The following is a 12,875-nucleotide window of genomic DNA, read 5'->3' as shown; positions in this document are numbered from 1 at the left end:
GTGAGTCCGGTCACCGGAGTGGATGTACCGATGGAATTTGTTTGGGAAGTTCAGTGGAAAAAAGAAGGAGATTCATTAGTTTGTTATTTAGTCAGACTTGCTGAGATGACAGAATCCGTAAAAATTATTCAACAAGCTTTGGAAGGAATTCTAGGGGGACCTTATGAAAATTTAGAAATACGATCTTTTGATAGAGGATGGTCTCCAGAATGATAATTAAACAGACTCAATAATAATGTTAGAAAGGACAAGGTCGAAGGTTCAAAGTTCGACGTACAAATGAAAAGAAGGTCGACGGTTCAAAATTCGACCTATCTAGGTCAAATTTTCAACCCTCGACTTATTTAAGAAAAAACAACAACAATATTTTTTACAAATAGTTTGAAAACAACAATATTTTTCTAAATAGTTTCTAAAAGGACAATATCCTTTTTAATTTTCCCATCATTAAATGCGTTTATTAGATTCTTTTGTTTTTAAAAGGAAAAAGAAAATATATATAAGTATATATTTTTTGAGAGATAATTAAGGAATTTGTTTTTTTTAAAGGGAAAAAAGGAAAGAGTTTAGTTTTGTTATATATATTTATGGAAAGGGTTAAAGAAAAGAGAAAAAGAAAAAGAAAAAAAGAAAAGTAAATTTACTTTTCTCTCTCTCCTCAACCATGCATGCAAGCAGCAGCCCCCCTTTTGCTGATCTCCTCGCTGCCAGCTTCGCCTTCCGTCGCTGCCGTAAGCAGCCGCCAGCCTTGCCGAACCTCGCCACCACGAGGAGCGCGACCTTTTTTTCGTTTCGTCACCGCCGCAAGCAACACCGCCGCGCTAGTCGGCCACCGCTCGCCTCGTCGATGTCAGCCCCGCTATCCAGTTTTGCTTCTTCCATCGTTCGCCCGCCACTGCCTTTTTGAGATTGGGTAAGAATTGGATTATTTTGGGCAAGGGTTGGTGTTTGAGTCTTTTTGGAGTGTCACTTGGTGTTGGAAACAATTTAGTTTTTACCCATTGTGTCGACTTTCAGGATTTGGATTTTTTTAAAGAAGATTTCGGGGCGTTACTATCAAAGAAAAGACCATTCTTTTCATCGGAGAGATTTAGTTTGGGTAAGTTTTGTGTAAGTTGGTTGGTTATCCTTCAGACTTGGACCTCGAGGATTTATTTGATTTGACCCACTTCCACTTGTGGTTATGTCTTAGGGTTGATTTACCGGTGCCTTCATGCTAGGCGACCTAGATTAGACCTATCAAGTTACTTGGTGGACTCTGGAGCATGATTTTTGTTTAACCTTATGTTTTGCTAGTTGCATGGCAGTTACAAGTATTGTGAGCATGTTAAAATTTCTAATCAGTATTAATATTATGTATGTGATGCATGAATAGACCAGTAGAGCGGTTTATTGTCTCGCCTTGACACATGTTATTATTATGTTTGACGGTGTGCCTACAGGCCACTAGACATGCGTGAACCGACAGGTTTACGTTCATGTTATTATCATATTTGACGGTATGCTTACGGGCCGCTAGACATGCGTGAGCCGACAGGTTTACGTTCATGTTACTTTTATTTTCATGTTTCATGTTTTAACGGTATGCCTACAAGCTGTTAGATATGCGTGAACCGACAGGTTAACGTTCATGTTATTATTATGTTTGACGGTATGCCTACGGGCCATTAGACATGCGTGGGTCGACGGATTCACGTTCATATTATTATCATGTTTGACGGTATGCCTACGGGCCGCTAGACATGCATTTCAAGGTAAGTAGTATGCCTTTTGGTTTTCCTTTCATCATTAAAAATCGATGTAGCTGTATGAGCCATGGGCTATTCTTTCTTTGCTCGTGGATGCATAGTCTAATCTCGGTAATGGGATCACTTACTGAGTATTTTATACTCAACCTTTATCTTTTTTTTTTTCAGGTAAGGGCAAGGACACTCGGGCAACTGACAAGAGGAATCCATGACAGTTCCAAAGGAACCAGAATTCGCTTCTGCATTTGACCCTTTATATTTTTGTATGTTTTGTTTTTTTGTTTTTTTATTTCAATCATGGATTTATTATAATTATTAATTAATTTATTTATTTATTTATTTTTCTTTTTATATAATGTGTTTCTTGTTAAAAAGGATGCCCGGGTTGAACTATTTAAGATTTTGAGATGATGTCAGAGCATTTTCTTATATACCTAAAGCAGTTCAAAATCATGATTATTCTATTTTAAATTACTTTATCTTTCCTCAATGAGAATATTTATGCATGCATGCAGTAGCGATCCCCTTTCTAGTAGTCCTAGGAGGTGGGGTCGTTACAGTCAATAACATAGATCATATATACACGTAGAATTAAATAGGATTTTGACTATCTTACCATACCTTCGGTATCAAGGATCCATAACATAACTGAGAATTTGGGTACCTTACCACACCTTCGGTACCAACATTGGAGTAGGGCTTATACAAAGCACAAAACATTCAAACATTTCATAACATTGATATAAGCTTACTGAAAATGCATACCAAATTCAAATATAAAATCTCGTTCTTTGAAATGTGGATTATGCGATGAATATATAAATAAAGCATGCCTTGAGGAAATCACGATGTAACAGTATGATAAACTAGCTATACGCTGCAACTCATTTATGAAACTACTAATTAGAAATCATTTACAAAAACATTTCACTCACTATCTTAAGCTACTTATCCAAGATTTTGTAAGGCTGTAACGACCCGAGTTCGGGAGGAGTACATGAATGAACCGATATCACATCCGAATGAGAGGGATCCTAAGGACATGAAAGTATGATTAAGAAAGACTTAAAAGAATTGAAAGTTACTACCTATACCAATAAGGTGCACCTTCCTTTTTGGTGGCTCAATCTTAAGAACTCTAAAGTTAAGCATGCTTAGCTTGGAGAAATCCTATGTTGGGTGAGCTCCTGAGAGTTTTCCTAGGATGCATGTGACTGAGGACAGAGCATGCTGAAAGGAGATGACATAGCCAGGTCGTAGGGGAATGCCAGAGGAGGTTCCTTGGTTAGTATCATTAGCTCCCTTTTGAGCTTAACATATAAACTTAACTTCATCGCATACGAGTAATTTTATTGCACCATGGCTAAGCTTATTTCAACTTCTACATTCATAACTTTTAATCCAGCTATTATTTAACTAATTTTTCTTCAAGAATTTGCTCATAAACATCTTAATTCTTCTTACCTTAGAGGTTGGGCATTAAATTCTTCTGAATAGGTTGAAATCTCCTTAATCTCTTGAGCTTGCCAAGAATTCCTTCAACTCTTCCTAAGCTTCCAGATGGCAACAACACTTCCTCTTAGGCATAGAAAAATTTTGACAAAATAGTTTTCTTCTTTGCAAGGCCTATTTATACTTAGGCTTGCATGGAGAGCTTGATTAATTAAGTGTCGCCTGACCCATTAATCTTTAGTTAACACTCCTAAGGCTGCCACTTAACCCACTAGCTAGGTGATTAAACTGAATGTTCATCTTCACTTCAGTACATAGAGCTTGCAATCATTTAACCTCTTTCCTATTCATCGCATACTCTTATCCATCACCGCGTAAATTGGGCGACACCATCATCGCATCAATCCACATAAATCTTGTTTGCTAACTTCTAAGCCTCTTAGTCAACAATTACTTCGTGACCCTCCTAACATACTACCTTAGCATCTTCGTGGAGTGCTTGCTTAGGCACTGGGCCGCTTGCACAATGTCTATATTGGTCCTCACCAATCTCATTTAAGATTGGTCGCATACTTTCTATATACCAACCTCGACCATTCTTTCTCTCTCGAGAGCCAACTTACTTCTTCCATGACCTATACAACTTTGCTATAATTAGTCATAATGTCCCCTTCTTGGACTTCTAACCGCATAGTTCAACAAGACTAGCCACATAGTGTGACATAACTCCATCGTAAAAATTCTCTTTTTCTTTTAAGTGTTAATTCCTCTCTACTTCACCCAAGAGCTTAACACAACGCCTATATTGGTCCTCACCAATCTCATTTAAGTGATATTCCTAAGATTGTATTCCGTTCCAGATATGGACATTACGAGTTCATTGTAATATTGTTTGGCCGTAAAAATCCTCCTACAATATTTATAGATATGATGAATAGGGTGTTCAAGGAATTTCTTGACACCTTTGTGATAGTGTTTATCGATGACATCTTGGTTTACTCCAAGATAGAGGCAGAGCATGAGGAGCATCTATGAAAAATTTTGGAAACTCTGAGGTCGAATAATTTGTATGTCAAAGTCTCCAAGTGCGAAATTTGGTTATGTCAGGTTTCTTTTTTGGGACATGTGGTGTCGAATGAAGGAGCATCTGTTGACCTTGCCAAGATTGAGGCAGTTATGAGTTGGCCTCATCCTACCACTGCTGGGTTTGGCAGACTATTACCGTCGATTTGTAAAGGATTTTTCTCGCATAGTCACCCCCTTGACTCAATTAACCAGGAAGGGAGCTTCTTTTTTTTTTTTTTTTTTTTTGGAGTAAGGCTTGTGAGAATAGTTGTTAAGATCTTATACAGAAGTTGATTTCTGCACCAATTCTTATAGTACCAGATGGATCAGAAAGTTTCGTTATTTATAGTGAGACCTCCAAGAAAGGATTGGGGTGCGTATAGATGCAACATGGTAAGATGGTTGTGTATGCCTCCCGCCAATTGAAGAATCATGCACAAAACTATCCTACACATAATTAGGAGTCGGTAGTGGTGGTGTTTGCTTTAAAGGTTTAACAGAGTAGGGGTGATCATCAGTCGGTCGACACCGATTTTAGAGTAAAATCGATGTCGACCACTAACCCATCGGTTTTCTAATGGTCGACTTCTATCAGTTTCAGGCTGATGGGGAACACCGAACTGCCGATCAGTCGAACGGGTCGGGTAGTTTTTTCAGTTTTTTCTTAGCTACGTAAAAGTCAATAAAAATGAGAAAACGAGAAGTAAAAAATAAAAAATGAAGAAGAGAGAGTGAGAAAGCGAGAAGAAAATAAGAAATGGGGAATAAAAAACAAGGTCATGGAGATAGAATAAGAAATGGAGAAGAAGGGAGAAAAAAAGAAAGAATAAGAATTGAAATTGAGAAATTAAGAAAGAGAAAGGAAGAGAAGGAGAAGACTAGAAAAGAAGAGGAAAGAAGATAGAGGGAAATAGATGAGATGAGAGAATGGAAACACTGGAAAGGAAAAAAACGTGGAAAGAAAGGAAATATTAAAGGAAATGATATATATATATTTTAATTGTTGAGATGAAAGAGAATGAGCAAATTGATCCAGCTGTAGTTGCAAGCAATTTGTAAAGGGTTAATTGACTGTTGATATATTATATCTACGGACACACAAATATATCTATAGTGTGAATAGTGTAGTTGTCGATCTTTGGAGTGACCGACAATTAATGAATATTAATTAACTTAATTAAAGAGTTTAATTAATTAATCTCGTATCGTTGGAGCTTCTAATCTCTAGGTCCATAAGGTTCCCTTGCTAGCTCAATAAAGGTTAAATAAGAATAAATTAATTTTGGATTAATTTAAATTGTTCAAATTAATTAAATGAAATTAATTGTATGAGATGTAATTAATATAATGTATATGGATACATTATAATATAAGGTTCAATAAGAGAGATAAATAATTGACTATGATTCAAAAGTGAATTATATGAAAGAGATTAATATAAAACGTACAGATTAAAATTAGTATGATGTGATTAATATTACAACTATAGATTATATGAGAGAATATAAAGTTAAATGATATTATATATGATATAATATAAAGTATAGGTCATATTATATGAGATATAATATAAAATTTAATTAATTATATTATTTTTTTAATATAATTAAATGTAGAATAATTCCTACGTGATGAAGGGAGTTATGAAAATAACTCCCCTCATTCTCTCATATACAGGAAACAGAGGAAGGTTTGAAAACATACTTGAAACACAGTGTAATGATTCCCTCTGTGATATTTCTTCTCCAAGAGTTCTCTCTCAAAGAAATCTCTTTCCCTCACCAAAATTTAACAGACAAGCCCACGACTCTGTCTTCGTTTTTACCTTGAAAATAACCAAGGAAGGCTTTGATGGTGATGTCCAAGAGAAATCTTGTATGTTGCTGCATTTGTGAGGAGGAAAAAAGTTCGTGGTCTTTGGGAAATGAGAACATGAAGAAGTGTTTTTCATCAAGGGCAAGTTTCTCATCTTCCCTTTCCTTTATGTACCTTTTTGTGGACATGCTTAAAGGTGTTTGTCTTTCTGTGTTTTCTCTGGTTTTTTATTTTGTTCCAAAAAGAATTCAATGACACAAAGGTGATCACTCGCTTCTAAACTGGGATTCCATACCTTTAAAAGGTTTCTTAAAGAGGGAAGAATATGATATCCCAAATTTAACGGATTATTTTAATTTAATTATCTTGAGTGATTTGGGTGATAATTTGAATTGTGGGGCTAAAATTCAATTAAATTTATCAGTGAAAAAGGTTTGAAGATTTGATTTTATGGAAGATTGGTTAGTTATTTGGAAATTTGAGTTTTTGGTGAAATTAATTTCATTTATTTCTTTGTAGAGGAAAAAGAAAAAGAAATTTAAAAGTATAAATATTTAAGGAATGGGAATTTAGGAAGGAAGAGTGATGTGTGTATATATATATATACACACTCGATTAGCGTGCAAGAAAGGAAAAAAAGGGGGATTTCTGGAAAATTTCACAAAATGACCCCAAACCCAAAAACTTTTCTACCAATGACCTCTTCCTAAAAACTTTTCTGCCACTGACCTTTTCCCTATGCGAAATATCAAAATTACCCCTAATTTTGTAAAAGCCTTCAGACCGCCACATTTCTTCTTCCTTCTACAACTTCCTCAGCCCTTCATTCAATGTGCATTCAATACACTACCAACATTCACCAAAGCATTTATTCCCAACTAATATTCGTAAGAGAATGGAACATCCCTTTCATTATTCACTTTCTATCATTGAACTCCCCACGAAATTCTCTCATTGTTCACTCGTAGCTTTCTCTCAGAGTTTCAGCCTAACATCTTCGGATTCTCTAGTAGCTTTCTCTCGTAGCTTTCATCATCGGATTCAGTCCACATTTTTTCTTCCTTCAACGGTTTCTTCAGCCCTTCTTTCGATGTACGATTTCTTCTCTCAGATCGCTTTCATAATAAGTGTCGTTTAGCATTAAATTACTACACGATCGTTTATAATCTACTAAATGATCGAGTAGTAAATTATACACGATCGTTTAGTAAATTATAAATGATCGTGTAGTAATTTATACACAATCGTTTTGTAAATTATAAACGACCATTTAGTAATATATGCAATGAGTAATTATACACGGTCGTTTAGTAATTATACACGATTTTTTATTAAATTAGAACGATTGTTTAGTAATTTACTATGCGATCGTTTAGGTAAAATTATAAATGATCGTTTAGTAATCATAAATGACCATTTAGTAATTTACTATGTGATCGTTTAGTAAATTTACTCATTGCATATAATACTAAACAATTGTTTAGTAATTTACTATGCGATCGTTTAGTAAATTATAAACGATCGTGTAGTAATTTATACAGATCGCTTAGTAATTTATGCACAACCGCTTAGTAAATTATATACAATTGTTCACTTATCAATGATTTATTTATCCAATTGTAGATCAATGGCGCTACTTTGCATCTTTGTACGATTTGGTGGGGATTGGGATGAGTCTGGTAGAAATTATGTTGGTGGTCATATGAAAGGTTTGAAAGTCAGAAATGATATAACAGCTAGTGAATTAGTGAGTATGATGCACCAACGACTGAATATCGATCCAGATATATTTGATATACACATCAAATGTTGCTATAATCTATTGATCCCAGCTCCCCCAATTGACATAGTCGACGATGAAGATCTTAGTTTCTTTTTAGAAGGCAGTGAGTCATCCCAGATATCAATATTTGTATCAGTTACACCTGCTAACAGTCATGGAGTACACCAGCATTGCAATCCAACCGGTCAACCCAATCCAATTCATACCATGTCTTCAATTGATGATCATATTAAGCCATGTAACTTGGGGATGACCGAAGTGAAGCTTGGTTTGATCAAAACAGTGAACCTAAATGTACTTCATAATTCAATAGTGAACATGGATATGGAAAAACTTCTTCAACACCTAACATCCATGTTCCAACCTCATTTGCTCCCGTTCCACCGGTTGTGATGCCTTCGGTTCTAATGCATTCCACCGTTCCAACCAAACCATTTGTTGATATACCTAGACCATCAGAGGGCCTGTCGTATGACAACCTCGTCACGATACCTCATGACTGCCTGAATGACAAAGATATAAAGGTCGGTCAAATTTTATTTTCGAAATATGACTTGTCAGTTAAATTATCGACGCTTACAATAAGAAAGAACTTTGACTACCGTATAAAAAAGTCAACGAAGAGCTTGCTAACTATCCGGTGTTCAGTGGAGGAATGAAATAGATGGTCCATGCCAAAAAAATGAAAGAAAGTGATTCCTTCAAAGTGACCCAATATCCTCGTGAACATACATGTTCTCTTGAAATGAGAACTGGTAATCATCGACAAGCAAAAAGTTGGGTTATTGGACACATAATAAAGTCCAAATACGAACAAGTTGGCCAAACCTACCGCCCAAGAGATATAATTGAGGACGTCTGATGCGTTATTTTATGGTGTGGAATTATGGATAAAATGCATTGAGTACTCAAGTTTTCTCAGTGGAATCCAAGTGTAAACCCCACTGAGTTTCCTGGTAAGTCCAGGGTCGAACTCAGGGACTTGGGAAAACAATATGCGGTGGTAATTTCTCAGAAGACTTTGCGGTAACCAAATAAATCAAGCAGTTGTTGGGAATGTTGTTTGCGGTAATAAAAATAAACAAATGCGGTGGAGTTTCAAAAAGAGTTGATAAAACGGAAGATGCGATGAGTGTGCGGTGAACAGGTTGAGAAGGGTTTCGGCTAACACTTCCTAGGATGCGTTCATGCTATGCGATCATGCAACACACATACAATAGTAAACCACCTCTCGATGTGAATGCTACGACTTCTAATACTAGAACACATGCGATATATTTGATAGGTCTATAGGACCTATACATAAGCCTCTATTCTTATTTATGCGATGACAAAATGACACACACACAAATAAGGCGACTACATAATATCATACGTATCTCTAGGGTGCATGCGATGCAGGTTGACAAACAGAGCTTATCTCTCAGTCCCTATCTCTTGTTTATGCAAATCTAATCTCGCTCTCTCGAGTCTAGATTCTAACCTAACTCTTTCAAGTCTCAGGTTCTTTCTTTAGACTCTCTCTCGAGTAGCTCTAAAGGGGTGTTAGGCACAACATAAAACAAGATAATCACATGCGATGAACATCCTAGGTCATGTTAGCTTAGTTCTTCTCAACCCATTCGATAAGTTTAGCTACTCATGCTTGCTAAGAGAGTGAATAGATGTAGAATAAGAACTTCCATTGTATAAATATAAAGTTGAAGTACAAAATAACAATGCAAGAAGAGAATAAAGAGCCTGGTAGATATCTCTTGCTTCCCAGGCTTTTACACTATCTTTTCTACTCTTGTTCAAAAGATAGTCTCGCTCTCGCAAGAGTCGGCCCACTCTCTGCTTTCTACGCCTCCGGGTTCTCTCTCGAGTTGACCTGAGCGATCTTCCGGCGTCTCAGCTTTTCTCTTGCTCCGTCTTAAAATAAAAAGGAAAACTATGGACAAGGCTAAACTATGGAGAAATTTATCTAAGTATCCGAACTCGTGAATCCGTTTTCTAAAAGATGCCTTCGGTATTTATAGAGCTTCGGGGTGAAGGGCAACTTCTCTCTTATGATTGCATAGATGGGATGACTTTAATTCTCTAATTGATGCGCCGAATATTTGTCACCGAAAAGCTGAATGTACTTGTTATCATTAGCGGCTTGTCAACTTAATTCAGATTTGACCTTCGTTAGCTTTCTATCTCATCGTGATTAATTATGCCTTTCACCCAAATGCGTCCACTAGGTTGAGCTGGCTCTATGCGACAATCCTTCTTGAGTAGATGTATGCGAACACAAATTACCACAAAACCTTTCGGTAATGCTGTGTTCGACCGTTGATTTCTTGTGATCGCGCTTTTCACCTTGCGTCAATGCATATTCTGCATAAAATACAAAAATTAACTGTTTCTATGCGATGAACGCATGCGACCGCAATGTTATGAACTTAATGCTTTTTAGACGCATCTAACGTATTTTATCAACGCAAGCCAACATTGTTTAAGAACTTAGCACTGTAATAACGTGCATTTCTGTCCATTATCAACGTCTGACGAGAATATGGAGTGAACAACATTACCTACGGACGGGCTTATCACGCTAGAGAGTATGGATTGGTGTATGCACGAGGGTCGCCAGAAGGATCATATGTTGTTGTTAGGGCATACGGCGAGGCACTTGAGCTTGCAAATCCAGGTACCATATTTAATGTTTAAGTAGAAAACGGACAATACTTTAAGTACGTCTTCATGGCACTTGGTCCGTGTATCACAGGTTTTCTAAACTGCATCCATCAAGTAATCGTTGTTGATGGGACCCATTTGCATGAGAAATACAAAGGTATGTTGTTAATAGCAATGTGTATCGATGGATATAACAACACGTATCTTATCGCCTTCAGTATTGTAGATGGTGAGAACGATGCATCATGTGTTGGGATTGGTGTCCTAATTCTCCAAGAGTCTTGTTGTTTTGTAAAGATACATATTGTTCAATGAATAAAATAAGTGTTATTTAATTCTGATATTTACTCATATCCAATAAACAAAGCTCCTTGATTATCTTATGTGAACTTAAGCATGTACATGTGATATACAAGTGGATCATGCCTTTAGTGATAACCTAAATCGGTCTGTAGTATAAGGACTAAGGTGAGATACCTGATCCTAGTGACACTACGGATACGGTCCACTTTGTAGAGGTTTGCAACTATTGTAAACTACTATAAATGGTAGATCCTAACCATTCATGTGGAGATATGGAGCGGGGGTGTCCTATACAAAGAGTTCGTATAAGACTTGGACCATGAGATGATTAGACTCTATATATAACGCCGTTGATACTAGAGACTTGCATCTCACCTAAACGACCATAGGTGACACGACCTCAATCCTAAGTGTTTTGTGAACTCTTGCCTTTGAGGGCGGTTATTTGATTAGTATGGGTGAGAGTGGCCAGATTGTCAACTCAACATGTCTACCTTTTTGGGGACTTGTCTGATCTGGGAGTTGGGAACTCAATCCACAATATGGAATTCACTTCTTTCCCGAAGCAAGGATAAGTAGAGAGATTGCTCCCTTAAGGGCTGATTTCGGGGCTTGAACATAGTGGCCAAAACTTCTCTTTGGAAGAGAAGACTTAGTCATAGTAGAACTATGATTTATGTTCATTAGAGGGATAAATGGTACTTAAGGAGACAGATGTAACTATAGAGGCATAATGATTATTGGCCCAGCTATACTTACGAACGATCTGTGAAGGGTTGTCATACTGCTAATTGGTTAAGATTGACACATAATATATATGTAGTGAGGAGAGTTCAACAGTCAATTTTTAGTGGAGTGCCTGGTAGTTAACGAATGGTGGATCTCGTGACTAAAGAGTTTAGTCAGTTATTCACGTACTGTTGAAGCTTCGGATCTACAGGTCCATGAGGTCCCCTTGGTACCTTGGATTCATGTTGAAGGATCAGTTCTTGGTGTTGATTTGAAATGTTCAAATTGACAAGAGGTATTTTGATTATATATGATACAATCGGTATGATGTATGTGATACATCTAGTCGAGGATTGATGTAAATGAGATTTACATTAAGTACCATGGAATAGGAAAAGAACTATGGTTTATATGTTTCATGAGATGAAATATTAAAACTATAGGTTATAAATATAGTATGATAAGTTGGTTATCATTTATAATAATATATTAATTTATAGATAATTAATACTTTTTGTTTTAAATAACAAAGTAGTGGTTGGTTATGATCATGGTAACCGTGAGTTTAAACCGAAAAAGATTTTTTACAGAAGTTTTTCACAAAAAGTTTGAAAAAATTTGAGTTTTCTCTCCGGCGAAAAGAAACTCACGAAAATCGTCAAGTAAATACAGATTTACTAACGACGGTTGGGCTAGGTAAACGATCGTGCAGTGTTTACTAAACGATCGCATAGCTTTGCTAGACGATCATTGGCCCAAGGAAAACGATTGTGTAGAATCGACCGGGCTAAATGATCGCATACTGTTTGCTAGACGATCGCATAGTTTTTATCTAAACGATTGGGCATCGACCTATACGATAGGTCTCCGACTCTCCCACTGCCCAGTGTGTACGCGATCGTTGTTTCCACCGCTCGTCTGCTCCATACTAAGTCCGAACAGAGCCCAACCCTTTGGATTCTCACACTGAGAATACCAAGCCCTCCTTGTGTGGTGTCAGACTCAACTCGACACCGGTCGAGGTTTTCTGGATGACCATTCGTGGGTGCTACGGAGGAGATCGTGACCGAGAAGATCGTTGAGGGCGAGCGCGAGTGTTCGTGCGGTGTTGCAGTCATGTAGATTGAGCGCTCGTGGTTGCTGTTGTTCAATCAGAGTCGCACATCGAAGCATGGAGACGCTTCCACCGTTGTTAGTACAATTTTTCCCTTTGTACATTTGTTGTTTCATGCTGTAATTTCTCTGTAAATTGTATAACTGTTTGTATTGAAGTCGACTGTAGTAAATGATTTTTTTATTCATGATTGTAATTCGGAATG

Source organism: Benincasa hispida, chromosome 9, assembly GCF_009727055.1.
Source record: "Benincasa hispida cultivar B227 chromosome 9, ASM972705v1, whole genome shotgun sequence".
Classification (NCBI taxonomy): Eukaryota; Viridiplantae; Streptophyta; class Magnoliopsida; order Cucurbitales; family Cucurbitaceae; genus Benincasa; species Benincasa hispida.
Note: the sequence above shows the minus strand (reverse complement) of the source record.